This window comes from Oratosquilla oratoria, chromosome 9 (genome assembly GCF_046742065.1).
Source record: "Oratosquilla oratoria isolate Oo_2021 chromosome 9, ASM4674206v1, whole genome shotgun sequence".
Lineage (NCBI taxonomy): Eukaryota > Metazoa > Arthropoda > Malacostraca > Stomatopoda > Squillidae > Oratosquilla > Oratosquilla oratoria.
Genome location: NC_134785.1, coordinates 10,322,289 through 10,332,288, shown reverse-complemented (window position 1 = coordinate 10,332,288; position 10,000 = coordinate 10,322,289).

Sequence of the window (10,000 nt, the reverse complement as noted above, 5' to 3'; positions counted from 1 at the left end):
GGAGGAGGAGGAGGAGGAGGAGGAGGAGGAAAAGGAGGAGGAGGAGGAGGGAGTAGTAGCAGGAGTAGGAGGAGGAGGAGTAGGAAGAGGAGGAGGAGGAGGAGGAGGAGGAGTAGGAAAAGGAGGAGGAGGAGGAGGAGGAGGAGGAGGAGGAGGAGGAGGAGGAGGAGGAGGAGGAGGAGGAGGAGGAGGAGGAGGCGGAGGAGGAGGAGGAGGAGGAGGAGGAGGAGGAGGAGGAGGAGGTGGAGGTGGAGGAGGAGGTGGAGGAGGAGGAGGAGGAGGAAGGAGGAGGAGGAGGAGGAGGAGGAGGAGGAGGAGGAGGAGGAGGAGAGCATGTAGAATGTGAGGGTGGAGGGGGGGTGTAATGAAGACAACTAAAGGTCCCTCCGTCTCCCTTCCGGAAAGGAATCATTCAGACATTAGCTCCCCATTTTTTTTCCCCTAAGTGGTCTTCAGCCACGACGGTAGCATCGCGACCGTTCTTGTGAAAGGTGCGCTTCCCATGAGATGATGTTCATTTGGTGCCAAACTCCGACTCTCAGGAATCGAACTCGGGAACTTGTGGACACAAAATGAACATTCCAACGCCTGACCCACCACAATTCATAAAAAAGTAATATATGAATAAATAAATAAAGATGAATAAATAAATAAATTAATATTTAAATAAATAAATAGGTGAACAAATTATATAATAATATGAATAATTATGCGGTTTAACGTCATGAGCTATCCCACTCAGAGGTGCAGAGGACGATACCTCCTTACGTTGGACTTTATAAAAAAGAAATAAAAAAAATGGACATTCATTGTAATATGCCCTGACTACGCACTCGCCTTTCCGCCAGGCAGCCTCGAACCACCTCCATTCCTGACCTCTCACCAAAGTACCTATGTTCTAAGCCGCATGACGATAGATAATATGGTGACCATAAGTTGGCCTTGAACGGAAATTTTGTGAGTGCCTGTGTGTGTCTGCGCACACACAACTGCGCAGCATGGCGCTGGGTCATGAGGGTTGGTCACTGACACATCAGCTGATTGAAATGATCCGGCGATGCCAGAACAAAAGCTATAAGTGACGCCATCAGCGCCTCATTAAGACCAGCACTGTGATGGTATATGGTATGTGAAGTGGAATTGAGCTGGACGACATCCTCTCTCTCTCTCTCTCTCTCTCTCTCTCTCTCTCTCTCTCTCTCTCTCTCTCTCTCTCTCTCTCTCTCTCTCTCTCTCTCTCTCTCTCTCTCTCTCTCTCCACACACAAGGATAGAAGCCTTGGATATCGTTGACGAAATGCATACACGATCTCCCCATCTCGTGAAACTCTTCAGAACCTCAGCAAAAGAGTGACCAAGTTCGGTGTCACAGGGCCGGCCTCCGAAGTGCCTACGAAGACTCTCGAAACTTCCGAAGTTTTCGAAGGTTTTCAAAGTCTTACATAAGCTTCTGAAGTCTTCCAAACGCTATCGAGGTCTCCCGTAGTCCTCCAAATATTCCCGAAATCTTTCAAAGGCTCTTCAAGGTTTTCCGAAGGCTTCCAAAAATATATATATATATTCCGAAACACTATTTTTTCAAGGTCTTCCAAAGCCTCTTGAAGTATTTTGAAAGTTCTCAAAGGTTTCCGAAGTCTTTTAAAACTTTCATGAGTCTTACAAAGACTTCTAAAGGCCTCTGGGTGCTTCCGAAGGCCTCTAAAAGCTTCCGAAGACCTCTGGAGATTTCCAAAAGCTTTGAAAGCCTCTTGGTGCCTCCCAAGGCCTCTAGAAGCTTCCAAGGACCCCTGGAGGCTTTCAGAAGCTTCTGAGGCCTCTGGGTGCTTGCCAAGGCCCCTGAAAGCTTTCGAAGTCCTCTGGAGATTTCGGAAGGCTGGCGTCACAGGCCTCGGTGGCCGAGACGCTGCTGAATCTAACGAGGGAGGAAAGCCGTCCCTAACCACCGTGGCGCTGCCGCATCAGGCGCTCGGCGTCTCATTGCGTGTGACACGAAGGTCTCCTTAACGCTCTTCAACACCATGGCGAACCTCGAGTACTCTCTGCCGATTTTTTTTTTTTTTTTTTTTTTTTTTTTTTGACGAGTTTACTCCGCCAAAGAGAGATTTTGAACAGAGAAGGGGGTCTCGATCTACCACCGCCTCGTTCCGGCCCAAGGTCGCCCCAGGGCTGAATCAAATGATCAAATATTAGCCAGAATACACACAAAATCTAAATCCTCCTTGTAAGGGATGTGACCAAACAAGGTCATGATATTTTTTGCGGACTCTTCGGGAGAGTAAGAGTGAGAGAGAGAGGGAGAGAGAGAGAGAGAGAGAGAGAGAGAGAGAGAGAGAGAGAGAGAGAGAGAGATCCTAGTCTTCTCGTTCCACCCCATTCAATCACCATTTACGACACGCACGAGGAACATTATGGCGGTATCCTTGTCCCCCCACCACACACACACACACACACACACACACACACACACACACACACACACACACACACACACACACACACACACACACACACACACACACACACACACGCAAGCGGACTACAGTATCACAATAAATAAAGTACTTCATCGCATCCAAGGCATTAATTAGAACAGACGTTGCGTACAAGTTATTGATTACGTGCGTGCGTGCGTAGATGTGCGTGCGTATGTGCGTGTGTTTGTGCGTATACGGTTGCGTGCGCTCTCTGGCGGCGTACTTGCGAATGTACAGTGGCTTAGATAAGTATCGACGTGGCTTTAAGCTCGAGATCTCTGAAACCCAGTGTTCAGCCTTGTGCAATATCGCGCCGCCCTCCTCCTCCTCCTCCTCCTCCTCCTCCTCCTCCTCCTCCTCCTCCTCCTCCTCCTCCTCCTCCTCCTCCTCCTCCTCCTCCTCCTCCTCCTCCTCCTCCTCCTCCTCCTCCTCCTCCTCCTCCTCCTCCTCCTCCTCCTCCTCCTCCTCCTCCTCCTCCTCCTCCTCCATCTCCTCCCTCTCGTCCGCGGATTGAACTCAGTACAAAGTACTCGTAGGGGGCTTTTGTGAGCTAATGTACACATATGTACCTATCTTACTCCGATCTGTCAATTCTCCCCCCTTTCACCTCTCCCCTACCCTCTCTCTCTCTCTTTCCCTCTCTATCATTCTTGCTTTCTCTCTCTTCATCATTCTCTCTCTCTCTCTCTCTCTCTCTCTCTCTCTCTCTCTCTCTCTCTCTCTCTCTCTCTCTCTCTCTCTCTCTCTCTCTCTCTTTTCTTTGTTCTTTCCAATCTATCCTTTCAACCTTCCTTTCTCAATACCTCCCTTTTTTCTCCATTCTATCCTTCTTCCCTTCCCTTCCTCTCTCTCTTCCCTCCCTCTTCCCTTCCCTTCCCTTCCCTTCCTTGGACCGTGCCTACGCCTCAGGTCGCCTCTTCCAGAAATGACCACGTGAGCAGGGGCAACTAATCAAGAGAACGCAGAAAGATATGAAACGCACTTTCTTTTACTCTCTCTCTCTCTCTCTTTCTTTTATTTTTTTCTCTTCCTCTCTTTTCCCCTCTCTATTATCTCTATCTATTCTCTATACTCTCTCTCTCTCTCTCCATCTCTCTTCATCTCTCTCTTCCTCTCTATTCCCTCTACTCTCTCTCTCTCTCTATCCTACATCTCTCTTCCCCTCTCTACTCCCTCTTTCTATTCTTTCTATTCTCTTCTTCCTTCCTCCCTCCCGTTTTACCTCCCTCTCGCTCTCCCTTCTTTCCACTCTCGCCAGTGTTCTACTCCAGTTACGAGCCTTCTTACTCGCCTCTTTGCCAAACTCTCCACCCTCGCCCCCTCCCTCTCTCCCTCCCTGCCTCCCACTCTTCCTTCCCTCCCTCCCTCTCTCACTACCGCCTCCTCCTCCTCCTCCTCCAGGTTCTTCCAGTTCGTTACAGTTCCCCAGCCTCGTTCTTCGTGCACCCATCGCCCTCCTCCTCCTCCTCCTTCTCCTCCTCTTCCTTCTCCTCCTCCTCCTCCTCTTCTTCTTCTTCTTCTTCTTCTTCGTCCTCGTCTTCTTCTTCTTCCTCTTCTTCCTCTTCTTCTTCTTCTTCGGTCTCACCTCAGCCCGTGTCCTGGGTCTCCGTCTCTTCCTCCTCCTCTTCCTCCTCCTCCCCGTTACCCAGCACCCCTCACTGGCTCATTCCTCACCAAGCCCCCGATCTCCAACGCCGCACACTCTCACCAGTCTCCCTCTTCACCAACCCCCTGGGTCTCCTCTACGTCCCGAAGCCTTCCTTGGTCTCCACGTACCCAGCGCCTTCTCCTGCTCTCCTGCACCCACTGGCCTCCCAAGATCTCCATGACCCCGACGCTTTGAGTCTCCCTATACTCCACGCCCTCTCAGGTCTCCTGGACCCACCGCCTTCGGTCTCCTCTGCACCTCCAAGTCTCCAAGGATCTCCATGTACTCCGCGCTCTTTCTGGTCTCCCTGTCTCTTGGGTCTCCAGATTACCTAATCCTCAAGTCTCCATCGCCATGAGGGGTCCGTGCACCTGATCTCCATGCATTTGATCTCTGTGCGCCTGGCATCCTACGTCTCCTACCTGCAACACCTACAATCTCCACGACCTCAGCTCCCAACCTCTCCTTGTTCTCCACGACCACGCCCTATACCCAGGAACCTTAGCCACTGTCCAATCTCCCTGTGCATCCAGGTCTCCAAGGTCTCCAAGTCCTCTCCCTATATCCAGCAACCTGGGTTCTCCACCATCATAGCCCTCCCTGATCTCCCTGATCTCCATGGCCCTCTCGGGTCTCCCTGCACCCGAGACTCTAGTTCTTACCGTGCCCGTCGCCCGGGAAGGTTCTCCGTGCACACCTTGGTCTCCCAGGTCTCCTGAAGGCCTGGGTCCCTCTTTCCCCGGAGACCTTCTTCGTCCCGTTGATTCTTCCTTGCGCAGATTTCGTCTTCGTTCTCGACTTCGGAGCGTCGAAGTGAAGGCGAATGTCGACGGTGACTATCATACAGGAACTACAATGATGGACAGCAAACGCAATGAGAGAGAGAGACAGAGAGAGAGAGAGAGAGAGAGAGAGAGAGAGAGAGAGAGAGAGAGAGAGAGAGAGAGAGAGAGAGAAAGCGAGGAGACTGAGATGGAAAGATCCAGAGATAGAGCATGAAAGAGTGTAAGAGGGAAAGAAAGCGAGAGAGAAAAAGAAAAACAAGAACAACTCTCTTTCTCCTAGGCTTCTGCAGAGCACTAACAGCAATCTCACGGCCCAGGTCATGACTTGTAACCTCTCCCCCCTCTCCCCCTCCCCCTCCCCCTCCCACCCGTAAACGACAAGAAGAAAAAGAAGAAGAAGAAGAAGAAGAAAAGAATCATGTTTAACATCCTACGCCTACTAGCGTCACGTTCTCATCAGTATGGTAATTGCCAGGTTAGCTTTGCGTCTTCCTCCTCCCCCTCCTCCTCCTCCTCTTCCTCCTCCCACCTCACCACACGGAGAGGAATGACCTAATACTACCACGTTTGCATCCAATCTTGAGCAATTCATTTACAGGCATATTAATCATGGAGATAATCTCTAAATACAGTTAAATCGTTATAACTCAATCCTAAGAGATTATTCTATTTTGCCACTACTATTGTATAATACAACAAATAATTGGCTATCAAGGTAGCGCTTAATCTGAAGATATATTTAATGTGACCTAAGATGACACCAAACATAGTACACATCCAAAGAACTCTCGACCTCAGCGCCAAGCGATTTCATTCGTTTGGAAGTCAAGTCCGGAAACAAGTGAGCTGAGGATCACAATCGACCAAGACTCCGCCCCCTTCCAGAACAAACCCCTCCCCTTTTCACAATAAGCCCCGCCCCCTTCCAAGACAAGCCATGCCCCCAAAATTAATTATTATAAAAAAAAAATGTCTGGCGTCAGACGAAATATAATAAACAGGAAATGCCACTGTTTGCCCAGCGGTGAAGGTTACCGCCGACTCTCTCTACCCAGCCCCTCCGCAACCAACCAATCATTAGCATTCTGACTGGTGTGATTGGTAACATGAACCAGCATTATGGTGATTCGTTCTGGTGGTGTGCCGGCCTACCAATCCAGGTCCCAAATCATGGTGCCGCCAACCACTCCATAACAATCTCCATTGTCTACTTAAATGGTCTACAAATTTCATGTCTTCAGTGTTCTGTGTTCTCTTCCTCTGCCTCTTTATCCTTGCGAGTCCTGGATAGTTCTCTGTGATGAAATAAATCTTCTGATGTCAGAACAAAATGTGTGTGTGTGTGTGTGTGTGTGTGTGTGTGTGTGTGTGTGTGTGTGTGTGTGTGTGTGTGTGTGTGTGTGTGTGTGTGTGTGTGTGTGTGTGTGTGTGTGTGTGTGTGTGTGTGTACGTATACACATGTGTACATGTGTGTGCGTGGAGAAGACAGATGTCTGCCTTCCGGTTCGATCACACACACACACACACACACACACACACACACACACACACACACACACACACACACACACACACACACACACACACACACACACACACACACACACACACACAGCTATTCTTGCGGTCTTCTTACTCTCCAACTCCTCCCTACTATTACCTCATCATCATTTTCTTCCTTCTCTTCCTCCTTCCGCCTTCCTCCTCCTCCTCTCTTCCTGTCCTCTTGCCCCCCTCTCTTCCTCTTCCTCTTCCTCCTCCTCCGTATTCAGACGACTAACTCTCTTTTCCATCCGAAGTTGTCCTTACCATTCGCACAAGTTTCCTTTGTCAAGATTTTTTTTTTTTTTTTTTTTGTCTTTGATGAAGCAGACAATGGCTCCAACTCTTCCAGCTGTAAGCCCCCTTATCTCCCCCTTCCCCTTCCCTTTTTCCCTATCTTGAACCCTTCCACCGAGTCGTTTATCCCTTGCTGCCGTCAGGCGATTTTATTCACGCAAGAGCTCCGGACGCGTTATGCGGTGATCATGTTGATACCGCATGAAGCGTCCACTGCAGTCAAGATGTCACATCGCTATATTTGCCGCCAAGCGATTTCATTCATCAAAAAGGAGATCCCTTCCTTCCTTCCTTCCTTCCTTCCGACGAAGGGCTGAGCTCACCTCTTACCAATTACTTTTACCTTCGTATCTGAAAGAGCGAAGGCGAAAAAAGAGAGAAAAAGAAGAAGGAAAAATCATCTGAGGGGGTCGTTCCAGAAAAGAAAAATGAAGGAAGAGGACACCAATTCAAAGTCGAGTGCCTCTGACTGAGCCCTCCAGCTCACTAGACCAAGGGCGGCCCACTACCTCTGGCCCGTGGACCACCTAGTGGGCTATAGTGGACCACGAGTCTACTATGGCGATTTAGTGTTGAAAAGTGAGTGGCCCTCTCCCGGAGGCCAAACAACAGCAACGCATAAGAGTCAGGAATATGTGGACAAGTTAGACTCCTTTCACTTAACGATTCCATTTAGCCGAAGTTAAATCCCTCTTCAGTCAAAGGGTTAATCTTAATCCTCATGGTGATGCAATTCAGAGGATTGGTTTAGGCTTTCGCCAGACGATTCTATTCATCTGAAAGCCTTCCCACCCAGCTCACCCCCCCCCCCCCCACGAGAAAAGAGGCTACTACCTGAGTTAATCCCCTCAAGGAAGGGATTGGGGAAAGGTAGAGGCTAGCCACTTGTATTTTCAATCAGGTTACCGCCAGACTGTTTTAGTCAGCTGTGTGTAATCTCTGTAGCGTCACACACACACACACACACACACACACACACACACACACACACACACACACACACACACACACACACACACACACACACACACACACACACACACACACACACACACACACACACACACACACACACACACACACACACACACAAACATACACCAACTCAATGGATTCTGTTTGGATGTAGATGACTTTGGGAAGACGAGGAGATGGTAAGAAACAAAAGACCCTTCAAGAGCCTTTGCCAGGTGTATTGCTAACCTAGCACAGGCTCTCAAGTTTCTTACGGAGTCCATGTTCTCCCTAATCCTCCTCTTGCCCCTACCCTACCCGAAAAAAAAAAAAAAAAAAAAAAAAAGCTAGGTGTTGCTTTATTAGTCTCCTCCCTAAAATCAATACAGAGGTAAATGACCAAAATGATACATGGGCTCAGAAATTTGCCTTTTAGTGAGCGCTAAAACTACCGGTTCTTTTAAGGGAAGATTAGATTACTATATGGATAGGGATGATAGGTGGTCATGGACATGGAACTGCCTAGTGTAGGCCCTATGATATCTTGCGTTCTCCTTCATTCTTATGTTCTTTTGTTCTCCTGTTCAATGTCTGGAAACGTGGGAAGATACTGAGGATGACTCAAGGGTGAATACAATCCTTCAAGAAGACAAAGATTAAGAGTGAGGATGTTAATGTAAACACCTTAAGGCGTGAGCAGAGCACTCTAGCCACTGAACCACCACGACCCCTCGTAACTGATTATATATATACATATATATATATATATATGTATATATATATATATATATATATATATATATATATATATATATATAGACATATATATATATGTATATATATATATAAAGTCCTGCTCCCTGCTCCGCCAAGGCGGCTCTGAGAGGACTTTGTGGCGTGGACTTTGATGAACCATGCCCTTGGTCCAACTCGCTGGCGGCTGGGTTCCGACTGCCGTCACCTCGACCTCCGCCGCAAGTAGCGACGCTCTAACCTTGCAAAACTACATTTTTTTTTTTTCCATTTTTGCTGGATATTAAAGTTTTTGGTTTTTTTTTTTGGGGGGGGGGTGGGGGGGGGGGAACGGGGTTCCCCCGTCTGCTTCGCAAACACAAGTGCTTTGTCAATGGAAACTCAGTTTACTGAGCAAACAAGACAGAAACCTACTTTGCAAGAAAAATATGAAATAAAAGCGAGAAAAAAATTGCGACTGGCCATTCTTCTCTATTCGTACTTTTTTATTGACTAACTAGAATTATTCATTTTCTTTCTTCACCGATATTTTCAGCACTCAGTAACGTATGGTATATACCCGACGAATTGAAAATTAAAAAAATAAATAAATAAATAATATAAAATAGAAATAAAATAAAATAAAAATTAAATAAAACAACATAATTAAACAATTAATCAAACAAAATAAGATAAAATAAAACAAAAATAAAATTAAATATGATGAAGGAAGACAAAATAAGAATACAAAAAACATTAAGAAAATAAGATAAACTAAAATGTAATAAACAAAGAAGATAAACGAAACAAGAAGAGACAATCTTGAGTAAAGTATACATAAACAAACTAGATGAAAAAATGGCTTCGTGACAGAAAAGAAAAAGAAAAAGGGAAGAAGAAAAGAGAATGGAAAAGTTAAAAAAAGAAAGAAAAAAGAATTGGTGAAAAAGAATGTAAAGAAAAAAGAATTAGAAATTAAAGAATAACACACAAGAAATCCCAGTGGTGTCCAACGGTGGAACGATGGAAAGCTTTCAGAGGCCTACAGAATAATAATAATAAGAAATAATAAAACCTAAAACAAACAAACAAATAAATAAAACATAAAGGAAAAATAGAAAAATAAAATTAATAGATAAATAGAATAAAATTATATAAAAAAAAATACGCACAAGCTGTATACAGTGATGAAAGCACCCACACACACACAAAGAACGATTCAGTTCTTCATCATCATCGTCCCGTTCTTCAGGAAACAAAGAACACGCAGGCTAATGTTCTCCTTGATCTTCCCGTTCTCCAACCCCTTCAGGAACACCGGGGGGGGGGGAGAAGATGCGATAACTTTATCAATAGGGATGTCAAGGAGTAGGTAACATGGAACTGCCTTATGTAGGCCTTATGGTCTCCTCCGGTTGTTCCCTTAGCTGAACAAAATCTCCTGGCGCCAGAGGGAACAGAAGTCAGCCAAGGGGGGCATCACCATGGCAACGCACGCATTCGTTGTTGGACGGTCGTTGTCTCGCTGTACCCAATGTGACGCGACAGGCGTGGACTCAAGTCTCCGGA